This window comes from Myodes glareolus, chromosome 7 (genome assembly GCF_982192425.1).
Source record: "Myodes glareolus chromosome 7, mMyoGla1.1, whole genome shotgun sequence".
NCBI lineage: Eukaryota > Metazoa > Chordata > Mammalia > Rodentia > Cricetidae > Myodes > Myodes glareolus.
This window is the reverse complement of record NC_142032.1, coordinates 68,788,468-68,801,896: the sequence shown is the minus strand read 5'-3', so window position 1 is coordinate 68,801,896 and position 13,429 is coordinate 68,788,468. Positions and strand designations below refer to the sequence as shown.

At 45.4% G+C, this 13,429-nt stretch overlaps 1 pseudogene; it reads right to left on the bottom strand.

Moving 5' to 3' along the window:
* Nucleotides 1-2,764: 2,764 nt before the first annotated feature.
* The window catches only part of LOC125413700 (small ribosomal subunit protein uS10 pseudogene), an 83,220-nt pseudogene continuing 72,555 nt past the window's right edge, over nt 2,765-13,429 (bottom strand).

Sequence of the window (13,429 nt, the reverse complement as noted above, 5' to 3'; positions counted from 1 at the left end):
GACACTAGCCTGCCTCCAGTTGCCATAAATACTAGCCAGCACACCAACACAAAGCCCAAAGCTTACGTAAAATATTGAGGGCTTTTCCCCTAAAAACAAACAAATAAACGTTGTACCTCGACTCCCACAGTTCTCCAGTGTGAACTTGATGGACCACAAAGTCATGTCGCAACGTCAGGAATCTGCCTGAAGTTCTCCAACACACTGCTGACCCTAGAACTCTAGAGGGAGCAGATGTAGGGGTCATGGTCAGGTCCAGGGGACTCTTGTATGTATCTCTGCACATTCTGGGCACAGAGGCGAGATGCCTTTTGCTAGAGTCACAAGTCTGCAGGCGCTTATTCACCACGACCTAACTCTTCAGAAGTTTATACAAGAGGACACGCAGTTGGGAGAAGCTCTCTAATGACTTCTTACAGCTCCTCAAGTGTCATCAACAAGAAGTTTGGCACCAAGTCCCTGCTGGAAGGAAAGAGCTGTGCCATTAGTCTCACTTGAGTCCCCGCTGTCAGTGGGTAATGAATGCAGGTCATTATCACAGTGGTTCCTGGCTGGCTGGCCTGTCTGCTAATGACTTCTCTGCTCTCAGAGAGAAGGTTGGGTGGGCATGGATCAGGCAGACTGGCACAGGGTGGGGAGTGAGGGGGTGGGAGGGGACTGAGATGGGACTTCAGCACACAGAGGCCTGACATTGCAGGCTCATGCTGGTTGACTGGAGCCAGGTCCCACCAGATGAGTCAGAACTGGCAGCAGTCAGTGAGTTCTCTCTCCACAACGTGCTTCTCTCCTCAGCCTGGAGTCTGTACTGTAGCCAGGGTGGTTCTTCAAACAGAGGTGACCTTCTTTACCTCTAGGTCGCCAAGACTTACCATAACTACAGTGCCTTACCTAGGACCAGAGGAGGCAATGACCAGTCTTCCTTTTTGTTGTCACTAAAAAGGGGCCTTGTCACGGTTCTATTGCTCTGTTGCTGTGAAGAGACACCATGGCCATATTCTTATGAAAGAAAGCATTTAATTGGGGCTGCCTTACCGGTTCAGAAGTTTAGTTCATTATCACGGTAGGGAGCATAGCAGCATGCAGGTAGGCATGGTGCTGGAGAAGGAACTTTAAGAGTTCTACTTCTGGATCTGCAGGCAGCAGGAAGAGAGGGAGACACTGGACCTGGCTTGGGCTTTTGAAATCTCAAAGCCTGCCCCAGTGATATATTTCACCCAACAAGTCCACACCTCCTACTCCTTTCAAATAGTGCCCTCCCTGGAGACATATTCATATCGATGAGCCTATGGGGGCCATCCTTATTCAAACCACCACAGGCCTGACATAGCACTGGCTAGCCTCAAACTCCCTTTTCCTCTACCTCTACTCCCCAGGTGCCGAGTTCACAACCCCAAGCCACCATGCCTGGCAGAGATCTGCCTTTTGAGCCAAGCATTAAGCATGGGAAGATGCCTTCACCCATCCATTCACCATTCGGTCTTTCCCTCATACTGCTTCCTTCCTTCTTAGTGCTGAATAGGTTTTCCTCATGTCTTCCATGCATTGTCTACCCAGCTCCTGAACAGGACTGCAGGCTTCCTATAGAAAAAGCAGGAAGACTAGATCTCTTCTTCAAAGTCCCATGCATGCGTCACACGGGCAGGCTCTCTAGAATCCTAGGATAATGACCTGGGTAAACATAGTATCAGACTGTGGGTTGTTAAAGCTGAGCGCTATGGGCCACCTGAGAAGACACGTGGCTCTTGGGTCTATATGAACAAGAACCTATTTCCCAGCTCCAAGGCAGATAGGAAGCGAGTATTCTACCCACCTTTGAAAGGTCTTAGTGGCCATAGAATAGTCTAGGCTAACTCCAATTTCTTCCTGTTCCCCAAGCAATCTCTAGAATGAGCAAGTATAGTACCACCTCCAGGATGACTCTGTTTATCTATCCATCTGTCCTTCTATCCTCTGTCTCTCTGTCTATCTATATATCTACCCAACCATCTCATGCCCTGCCCCCAACTTGATAGAACTCAGTCGTAGAGAAGTCAGCACCTCTTCCTCTCTCCATCCGTCTGCTACTTCCATCTAGAGTAGACCACATTCTTGGTCTTTCTCAGGCATTCCTCACCAGCCCTAGGTAGAACAACACAGATCATGCTTAGCATCCTTCAGGAAGCCCCAACTGCCTTTCAAATCAAGCTTATGACCCCTCCCATGAGCCTCTGAAAGGACTGGGTCTTCTCTCCCTCAAGCCACACCCATTGCCCCAGGCTGTAGAGTCGCAGCTCAGGACTAACTGCTCAGGCCTCTCTTGCCTCTCTCAGTCTACACAGATAGATTCATCCTCCTGAACCTCCTAGACTCTTCCTCTCTCAACCTTACCCTTACCCGTCCATGTATCCCCAGCCCTGAACTTTCACATTCTACATCCCTTGTTTGCCACAGGAAAAGCAGTTGACTCTTCTTTAAGTCTGAAAGCAGGAGCCACTTAGGACTTAGGCGTTTTCATCTCAGGATCTTCTTGAAATAATAAGTTAAATTCAGTGTGTACCTGTCTTAGTATGGTCCTGGGCTAAGAATAGCTTTTATGTGGTTATGAGGAGCCCACTAGGGAAGACCACTCACACACAGTTTATAGCCATTTGGAAGTCTTTATTACAGCTGACTGGTACTATACTCAGATATTTGGGACCCAAGTGTAGCTCTGAGTTTTTAGAGTAAGGGACTTCTTTTATTTTTTTTAAACGATTGATTAGGTCAATTTATTAAAATAATTGACTTAGGCATCTGCAAAAGTGATTTTGATCTCCATTCCTGGCTCGATACTGATGGAAGTAATCTGCTCAACAATCTTGGAAGGACTGTGTAAATCAATGAGTCACTTGTGAATTCCCATTTGGAAATGATCCCATGTCTTGGAACCTTCACCCCGAGGTGTTTTTCTTGTAGTGATTCTCGGTGTCTTAGTAGGCATGCGCACCTGCCTTTCAGATTCTTTTCCTTTGCCCTTCGGATGAAGTCAGCACATACCTTCTCCGGTGACTTCCTGTTGTGGCTGATGAGCGTGATTGGAACTCAGTGACGCACCACCTCAGATTCCACAGGCGCCTTTCCAGTATCTTAAAAAGCCGTGAGTGTGGCGCAGCTTTCTGACAGACTTATTCCCCGGCAGGAGACAACAGCAGTGAGTCAGGACCCCAGCAGACTGAACAGAGGTCTGCTGCGTTTGCACCAAGTCTCGAAAGAGTCAGGGACTTTGTTTGTTTGTCTGTTTTTTGTTTTTGTTTTTCAAGACAAGGTTTCTCTGTGTAGTTTTGGAGCCTGTCCCGGAACTCATTCTGTAGAACAGGCTGGCCTCCAACTTACAGAGATCCCCCTGACTCTGCCTCCCAAGTGCTGGGATTAAAGTCTTGTGCCACCACCACCTGGCCAGTAAGGGACTTTTAAAGGCAAAAATGACATTCTATTATCTCAACAGCTGCAGGGGGAAGCTTTGTGCAAGCAAGCAGTTTAACAGAAGCCAAGATAAGTTAGATGGGGCATCATAACCTTGGGTTCCTAGAGTAGAGGTGGGTAATTCGCTACAGACCTTCCTAGCAAGGATTATCAAGTTCTAGTTAAACCTAAAATGGCCTCAGCACACATGTAAAATGAAGGAGCCTCTGCCTTGTCTTACCCCTCACAATATGCCAAAGCTTTTGTGGGAAATAAAACAGAACCCAAAACAAAGCAGAATTTAAGAGGGAGGGAGGGGAGTAAGAAAAGGACCTTGTATGGACAAGCCTAACATATCTACTTCCTGGCCCCTTGCAGAAGCTTTGCTGACCTGTGACCCAGAGGCAGGCCAGGCGTCTTAGTCAGAGTTGCTCTCGCTGCGATGAAACACCACGGCCAAAACAAACTGGTGAGGGAAGGGTTTATTTGGCTTTACTCTTCCACATCACGGTTCCTCATCACAGTCAGGAACTCAAACAGCGCAGGAACCTGGAGGCAGGAACTGATGCAGAGGCCGTGGAGGGGTGCCATGGTTGACTTTCTCCCTGTGGCTTGCTCAGCCTGCTTTCTGGTAGGGATAGCACCCACACACAATGGACGGTCCTCCGTCAATCACTACTTAAGAAAAGTCCCTCCTCTCTATGGACTCTGGTTGAGTCAAGTTGATGTAAAGTCATCAGCACACCTGACAAGCAGCAGAGACTCTGCAAACACTGTCAGGGAAAGCCCTCCCAGCTAGCAGCAGGAGGAGGCTGGGCTTTCTGGTGAGAAGTGGGTTTTAGCTCTGATGCGATCGAGTGTTCGGGGCGGGTTGGCCGCAGAGCTCTTGAGTCCTGGTTTCTGATTCTGGGAAGGATGACTGAAGTCTCTGAACGCTGACCCTGAAGCAGTTTGCTGCTATTAAGGGAAGGGGCGCTGAAGAGTGCATTTCAGGTATAAAGTTTAACATTTTCGCTAAAATTGCCAGTGGCTTATTATCACTTCTCATGTCAGAGTGGAGTGGGGAGATGTATGCTTTCTCCTTTCCAGAGAGCTTCCAGGATACAACCATTCTTTCATGACCACAAAGACAAAGAGGAGAGCTAATGAATTTATGTCTGATTTAATTCAGCAATAGCAGGCCTCCACTATGAAGAAGAAATATATATATATATATATATATATATATATATATATATCCCATTATCCTGTAATAAACCTTTATGAACTCACACTGTTTTCCAAAACACATGTATCACCAACTCCACAGCTAACATAAGCCCTGTGTTGAAAGGTTATATTCCTGAGAAATTAAAACAAGTCCCATCGTGAAATAATTTGGCATTTCAGGAATCATTTCTTCCGCACAGTGAATGTCAAGGAAAGCGGAAGATGGTCTCTAATTAATGCTCAAGAGCCAAGAACAGAACAGATTCATTCTCACCTAAGTCCAGTGCTCGAGGCTGATTAGTCAGATAAACAGGTCCGCCGAGTAATAAATATTCTGTCACCTTGTCTGTTTTCTCTATTTTCACCAGAAGGCAATCTCCAGTACTGCCACTAACAAACAAAACAAATGGAGAGGTGTGGGGTTATTTCCTGAGCCTTTTGGCCTTGTTTTGTGACCTACGATTTGGCTCCAATGAAAAGCTAAACAAGAATGTGTGTATTCCAGGTGATGGAGACGTACAAAAGCTTGGAGTCGGGAGGGAGGAGGGCAGGTTGCGGGGCCAGGGCTGAAGGGAACGGCTGGCACTCTATAGGAGGAGGCTGACAGATCAGCAGGGACAGGTCCTCGTGTGTGTGTGTGTGTGTGTGTATTGGGGGGGCATAAGGACTCCTTAGCAAACAAAGAACTAGACACTTGTGCCTTCTAAGTAGCTGGCCTCAGAAGGAGAGAGCTGCTTGGAAATGTTTGTGGACACTTGTGTTTGGAAATGCCAGTGTGATAAGGGACATGGTGTCCTTCATAAGCCTCCTAGGTTCTCTTTGCCCATACAAAGGCGGATGCTCGCTTTGCAGGGGTTCTATAGGCGTGGAGAGAGGATCCAGAGTGCACTGGAGAGGCCCCTGCACTTGTTTGGAATGCAGTGCCCATTAGCGGTTTATTCTGCAACATCTGACATCTCCAAGCATCGTTTCTTGTAACCATAGCAACTACACTGTGGGCCGGGTTTTTATCACAACTAGTTAAGTTGTGAAGCCCTTACTCCTTATGAAGTAGAGCTTTCTGACACACTTACCTTACAGATGGGGAAACTGAGGTTCTGGCAGGTTAGCCTAACATACTTACATTGACACGCCAACCACCTGCGGAGCTGAGATGTGGACCCAAAGAAACTGCTTTCATCTTCTCGTATCCACAAATCTGATTTGTTTATTATACACAAATCGGTCACCTGAGTCTTAAAAAGGATTGCTAAGGCACACGCATTATTGTCCAAGCGACTTTCTGTAAGGGGCTGTTAAGGAAGTCTGAACGGATTATCTCTGGGCAGTTAGGTATAAAGAATCCAAGCCAGGACCAACTTAACTTCAGCTTGTGTGCCCTTTTAATGAATTGCCGGTCTGCTCAGGTACTGTGAGCCCTAGATATTACACCACCAACCCTCTGCTCCTAGCTCTGTGCCTGATAAATATCAAAACTACCTGAAGAAAAGAGTTTTGGTGGCAAGTCCTCCCAGAGGCCAGCAGCCTCCATTTACTGGACTGTTTCTTTTTAAAACTGATTTTTGTTTATACTTACATCATATATGCATATATAGTAATACCTAATATTTTCATACAATATCTAATGATAACCGTGTACCCAAATTAATTTGATCTTCAAAAGAAACAACAGAGAGGAACGTCTTTAGAACAAGAAACAAGAAATGGCAGAAGAAACCTACACATGTGTTGGTAGGCAGGTACGGCTGCTCCTGGAAAGTGTGCGCCCTGACAAGATGGGATTATTGACTCTTCTACTCCCTGTAAACTGAGAAACCTCTCCAGGATCTCATTCATGCCATTCATGGATCACAACCATGAAAAGTTAGACATAGAAACACCCTTGGGGTTGAGGGTACAGAGAATTCTGTGCCAGTCGCTGTCTGCCTGCCTCCCCATCACACTGTGACCTTATCTGCTTCATATCCAGGACTGGGTCAGTCACACAGCACCACATATCACTCTGGCTGGACAGTGAGAAGCAACGCTAAGTATCACTAATAACCCAGAGGACCACTGTGGCCTTGGACGTGCTGAAAAACTAAGGCCACAGCTTCTTTGTCCAGAAATGGCCTACCCTCACACCTTTCCCTATGGACACCCAGCTGGCTTTAAAGTGACCCACCAGACAACTGAAAGAGGCCAGAGCTGCTGGCACTTGTGAAATCCCCAGTCCTTTGATCTTGAGAAGAGAGTCCCTTTGGAGAGATGCTGCTTCTAGACACGAAACTGTCTGTTGATTATTGCCAGGGAACTGCACAAGAAAATCCCAATGGAAACACAAGCATTTTGTGTTTACTTACCCAGCGGTCAGTAAGAACATCCAGATTTTGAAGCAAAATTTTCTAATGACTGTATTTCTTTAAAAAATGGATCACAAATGAGCATGTAAATAAAATCCCCGAAACCTTACAAGTTCAAAAAGAAAATGTGACTGAACACATCAAAATAGCAAACAGCAGAAGCTTGAAACCCAGGAGCAATAGCAAAAAGAGTAATAGAGAGATTTTGCACACAGAAATAGTTTTCTCCTAGCAAATGAAAAGGAAAAGGAAAACTATAATGTATTAATATATAATCTGTCCCTTTCTGCAGTAGTATTTTGGCCTTGGTTCTGTTTGGTGCAGTGTGCACATAACTGATCCTACTCAATTCTCACTATTTTAACCTGCAACTTGCACTGTTTGGGGGAATCAAAATAAATAACTTATAATAAGCGATAGCTGGTTCTTGAATTGTTTTAAAATTTTATTTTAAGTGTGTGTATGAATGTGTGTCTGTGTGTGAGTACATGCAAATGAATGCAGGTGCCCACAGAGGCCCGAAGGGGCGCCAAGTCCTCTGGACCGGGAGTTAGAGATGGTTGTGAGCCTCACAAACTGGGTACTGAAATTTAAATTCAGGTCCTCCACAAGAGCAGTTAAGTACTCACTCTTTACCAGTTTGCTATCTCTTCAGCCCCTGGGCCTTGAATTTTAAACTTGTTTTTGTTTCTTGTTGTTGTTGTCATTGTTGTATTGTTTGTTTGTTTTGTGCTGAGGCTCGAACTCAAGATCTTAACCGTGTTAGGCCAGCACTACTACTGAATTATCTGCTCCGTCTTGTATTATCTTCTTGGTTTTGTTGTTGTTGCTGTTTTAGACAGGGTCTCGCATGTTCCTGGCTACCTTGAAACTCTTTACGTAGCTGAGGCTGACCTTGAATTTCTGATCCTCGCACCTTTGTTTCCCAAGTGTTGAGATTACAGGTATGTGCCCCCATGGCTAGTTTATGAAGTACTGGGAACTGAACCTGGGATTTCATTTGTCCTAGGCAAATCTTGTCAACTGAGCCTCATCCTAAGCCCCCAGATTGTCTCTAAACAATATTTTCAGTTTGTCTGCTTAATATATTGATATATTAAAATTGTTAAACTATCAAGCCTGGAGAGGTGACTCAGAAGTTATGAGCACTTATAGCACAATTGTGGGGACCAGAATTCAGATCCCAGCACCTAGGTCATGTCAGGGGTTCTCAGATGCCTATAATATTGGGTCCAAGAGTCTAATGCCCTCTAGGCCTTTAAGAATACCTGTATACATGTGTACATATATTTAGACTGACATGCACACATGTACACAAATTAAATAAAGTACTTTTTTAAATTTTAGGAGATTGTGATTTTGTTTAAAAATTTTTCTAAAAAAACCTCAAAAATTTAAATTAAAAAACAAAGCTTGTCATAGCTGTTAATTTTTCATATTTTTACTCTGCTCTCTCCTCTCTGTGTGTGTGACTCTCTCTCTCTGGTCTGTGTGTGTGTGTGTGTATTCTGATATCCCATCCCCCCCATTTCTTTGAAAGCACACTGACAATGTTTTGTAGCACCACTACCTGCAGCCTTCTGCAATTCTTTTTCAGTGGTTGTTTTAAGGGTTATAACATTCACATGGAGCTATTAGCCTGAGTAAATACTGAGTGACGTCAGGTAAAGTGCAGGAAGCTGGCGCAGTGTAATATTCCTCACCCCATACATGTCTCTTGTGACTTTGCTATCTTGTAAATCCTGTCTATGGATATGAAAAGCCCATAATCACAGTGCTGTGAAATTAACTTTACTAAAGCATGTATTTTTTAAAATTGGTTTTGACTTACTTATTTTGTGCATGAGGGTTTTGCTTGCATGTACGTATGTGCACCTCATGCTTGCCTGATGCCTTCAGAAATCATCCAAAGAAGACATTAGAGTCCCTAGGACTGGAATTAAGGATGGTTGTGAGCCAGCACATGGGCGTTGGGAACTAAACCTGGGTCCTGTGTAAAAGCAACAAGTGCTCTCAACCACTAAGCCAACTATCCAGTCCCAGTCCCAAAGTCCTGTGTTCTTAAGTAAAGAGAAACCACAGGAAAAGCATCATTTCGCATGCGTCGACAGTCTGACATTTCTGGGCTTCTTCATGTCAGTGATCAGCCTGAGGTGTCTGCGCAGTCCCCTGTATCCTGGAGGGCAGCTGCTGCTTTGCTTTGTTGTGTGTCTGCTGGCTGTGCCAGCAGAGACGTCTCCCAGGTTCTGCTCATCTGAACAAGTTCAATCTTGCCTTCGTTCTTGGAGGAGAGCGCCACTGTGGTTGGATCGCTGAATTCACAGGATTTGGAGGGCTTTTCTTGTTGTTATTGTTGTTGTTTGCTTTGACTTATTGAGCCATTTGAATAAGTTGTTAGGAAGTCAGCCATTAATGGCACTATCTCTCTATGTAGAGTGGTTTCCGTTTTCAGGATTGTCTTCCTTATAATTTTTTAATTACATTTCTTCATTTATAGGGTGGCGTGTGCCACATTGTGTTTGGAGGCTAGAGAACAGCCTCGGGGTACCGATCAGTTCTCTCCTTCTACTACGCTGGTCCCAGGGATAGATCTCGGGTCCTTAGACTTGAGGACCTTTACCTGCTGAGCCACTTCATCAGCCCAAGATTATCAGTTTATCTTTGGTTTTCAGCACACTGACTATGATGCTTTCAAGAGACATTTTCTGGTGTGGGAGAATCGTCTGTATTCTGTCAATCATATTTTAATAAAACGCTGATTGGCCAGGCAGGCAGTATAGGCGGGAAAGCCAGACAGGAAGTAGGGGTGGAGAAAAGAGACTGGGAGTATTCTGGGAAAACAGGAAGCTCCCTCCACTCCTGTGCAGACCACCGAAGAGGCAGCATGTAACTTGCCCAGCTGAGAAAGGTACTGAGCTGTATGGCTAACATAGATCAGAATAATGGGTTAAGATAAGTCATAAGAACTAATAAGTGGCCTGAGCTAATGGGCCAATCAGTTTATAATCTTATGGAGTCCTGTGTGTAATTTTCTTTGGGGCATGCCGGTTGTGGGGTACCGGGCGGGACGGAAACCCCAACAAGCCGGCCCCCTCATGTTACAATTTCCTTTAGACCATTAAATTTTGTTGAGATCCTCGAGCCTCTAACATTTCTCCCCATGTTTAAATCATCTCTTCCAATAAATGTTCTTACTCTTCAGTGTCTTCCCTGGAATTCCAGAGCGCATGTGTTAGACCACTTCATGTGGTCCACAGGACTCCGAAACTTTATTTTTCTTCAATATTTTTCTCTCTTTCTCAGAGACGGGCCTGTTTATTGATCTGTTGTCACATCTGCTGAGGATTCTGATATTTCTAAAGTGCAGCTGTTCCCAGTTAGGTGATTTTTATTTTAGCATTGAGCTGTTTACACCACAATTTTTATATTGTTTGCACGTCTCTGTTGCACTCCCCACATGAGGCATGTTTTCTACATTATTTAGATATATTGTCTTTTGATTCTTCCAACATATCTATCACTGTAGTGTTGAAAGACTAGTCGGCTGAGGCCAAGAGATGGCCCAACTCAGTTAGGTTCTATTAGCTTCTTTCTTTTCTGAATATGGACATGATGCCCTGTTTCTTAGCGAGTTTAGTGATAACCGATGACGCTGTAAACTACATACATGTGTGTAGTCACGGACTGGATCCTGCCATGTTGTTCCGAGGTCTATTGGGTATGTCTGGGTTCCTACTGCATGCTCTGTCTCCCTATGGGGGTCAGCGCTGACATCCACTCTCCTCATAGCAGGCAGCTATGAGATCTGCTCTCCCCATGACAGGCACTTGTGCTGAAGGCCACACTGATGCCTTTGCCACTTTGGGTGCTGGCCCCACGGGCCTCCTCTGCACTCACACAGTTGGTGGTCAGACTAGGCTCTGAGCAAAGGTGAGGTTCCAGCTCATGTTTTCTGTAGCATGAATAATAAAAACCCAGAGACAGATACTGGGGTTCAGCCTGCAGGTCAGAAAGGCAAAGCAGCCAGCCACTGGCTTTTACCTCAACCTCGACCTGAAATGGCGATCCTGCCTCCAGGAATCCTCAGAATGAGACTGAGAATGAGAGCTGTCTTCTCTCATTTTATATTCCTATGTTGGGATTAAAGGCGTGCAATACTACTACCCAGTTTCTATGGCAAACTAGTGTGGCTACTGGGATTAAAGGTGTGTGTCACTACTGCCTGGAATCTAAGGCTGACCAGGGTGGCTGTTTTACTCTCTGATCTTCAGGCAAGCTTTATTTATTAAAATACAAATGAAATATCACGACAGTTTTTCTGACCCCTAAGACTCTGCTTCTCTGTGGGTACTGGGCTGGCTTTGAGCTCCATGCCCTGGCATTTGGGACTCATTCAAATTCAGTTTTCTCCTCTGCCCCTGGTGGAGAATCCTCATCTCTGTCAATACAGCTTGTCTATGAAAAACTCTTTTCTCTCTACCCTCTGGCTGCTTTTTCATGGGTCCCGGATGGGTTTCCCCCATATGTCTGCTCTGGGTTGTCATCGGAGGTTACCACTTCCTCCCTGAACTTCATGCTCACCCTCCTGGGGTGCTCGCAAAGCCATGGTTTCTGTTTTCCTATGAACCTCTGCCCAGTTTTGAGGGCTCATATCTAATAGGAAAATCACCTCTGTTCTACCAGCTACTACATCTAATGGTGGGGGTCTTGGGGTGAGTCTGCATCCGGTGCCGAAGTGCCACTGGCTCACGGTGGAAGCCTTCGCCTTTGCAGGCGAGAAGGTAGGCACCTCTGCCTTCTTTGTGCTCTCTGATGAACGCAGAGAGTCGACCACTCTATTTTAACCAAGTTTTGCAGTTGCTTCTCCGTGGACTCCCGTGACCACTTTGCTGCCCATTAGGAACTGAATGTTTGCATACCCTCCCACATTCACACACCACAGTCCTCACCCCGGTGTACCGGGATGAAGAGCTGGGTCTTGGGGACACAGTTAAGCACAAGGACAGCCACCTTGATGGTATTAGCACCTGAGTTCAGCTTTCCAACTTTCCATCGTTGACAACCTTCCTGACCTGAGCAACCCGAGGGGGAAGAATTTATTTTGCTCCCGAGGTCAGAGGTTGCAGTCCTTCATAGAGGGGAGGGCACAGCAGAGCGGAGCAGCTGGAATCATGACTGCAAAGGAGAGGGGAATTCTCCATCAGGACGGTAGAGGTGGCACCACTCCCACGAAGGGTGGGTCTTTCCTCTACTTAGTTAGCCATCCTGGGAAAGCCTCCTGGACATATCAGAGATGTCCATTACTGATTTCTTAGGCACCTCTCAAACAAGAGAAGCTGGCAATCAAAATTAACTATCACAGGCCCTTATTGAAGGAAACAACTGCATCTTCTCCATGTTTCCCGTCTGAGAGCACCGCAGAGATGGAGCCATCTGTGGCTCGGCAGGGGGGCTCTCACCAGAACCCAGACACACCAGCACCTCGGTCTCAGGATTCCAGCCTCTGGAATGGGAGAAGTAAATCCTGTTGTTCAATTCCCTTGGTATGTGTTTTCTATAATAGAACCTACTCTGAAACCTCAAGGGGTTTTTCTGAAAATTTACACACATGCACACACACACACACGTGTGTGTGCTCCTAAGTATGCAAATACAACCTGCTCAGTCTGCATAATGTCACTTTTGTGTATGTGTTTATGTATGTGGGTGGGATTGAGAATGAGGGTTCTAGAGAGATGGCCCAACACTTAGGAGCACTGGCTGCTCTTCCAGAGGACCTGAGTTCATTTCCCAGCACCCACATCAGGCCACTCACAACCATCCATTACTCCAGTTACAGGGGATCCACCTCCCTATTCAGGCTTCCACAGGCCCTGTGTATGGTGTAGAGATGCATTCATGCAAAGCACCCATACACACATCATAGAAATGAGTACTTTTTTATTACAAGTCTATTGCATTATATAAGAGAGTCTGCCCTCTCCTTCGAATCCTGGAAGGAACTGACTGGATATTATTCATGAAAAGACGCAGTCAGTGATGGTTAATGAGGAACCAGAGGAAGTAAAAAAGGAGATGGGTTTACAGTTCCCTAGAGTGGCCTAAAGTTAAATACATCTATTAAGTAGCTCGATCAGTTACACTTGTAGGGAGAGTCGTTGACTTGTTGTGTTTGTCTCGAGGTGAATGATAGGCTGTTGGCAGTCACCGAAAGCCCCCGGTGTTATTATACTCCTGTCTACTTTCCCCGCACATTTCCTAAGGTTTACATTTTATGCATGTGGAGGCTAATGTATATTTCATGCACAATTATACTGGCCTCATCTTTCATTGAACCTTCACTGTTGTAAAGGACTCCTCAGTTTCTCTTTTCAATGATAAACTTTTTATTGGATATTTCTGACTTTTAACCTGATTTCAGTTGTTTAAAACTGTGTTCCTTTCCCAGCACAAAAGTG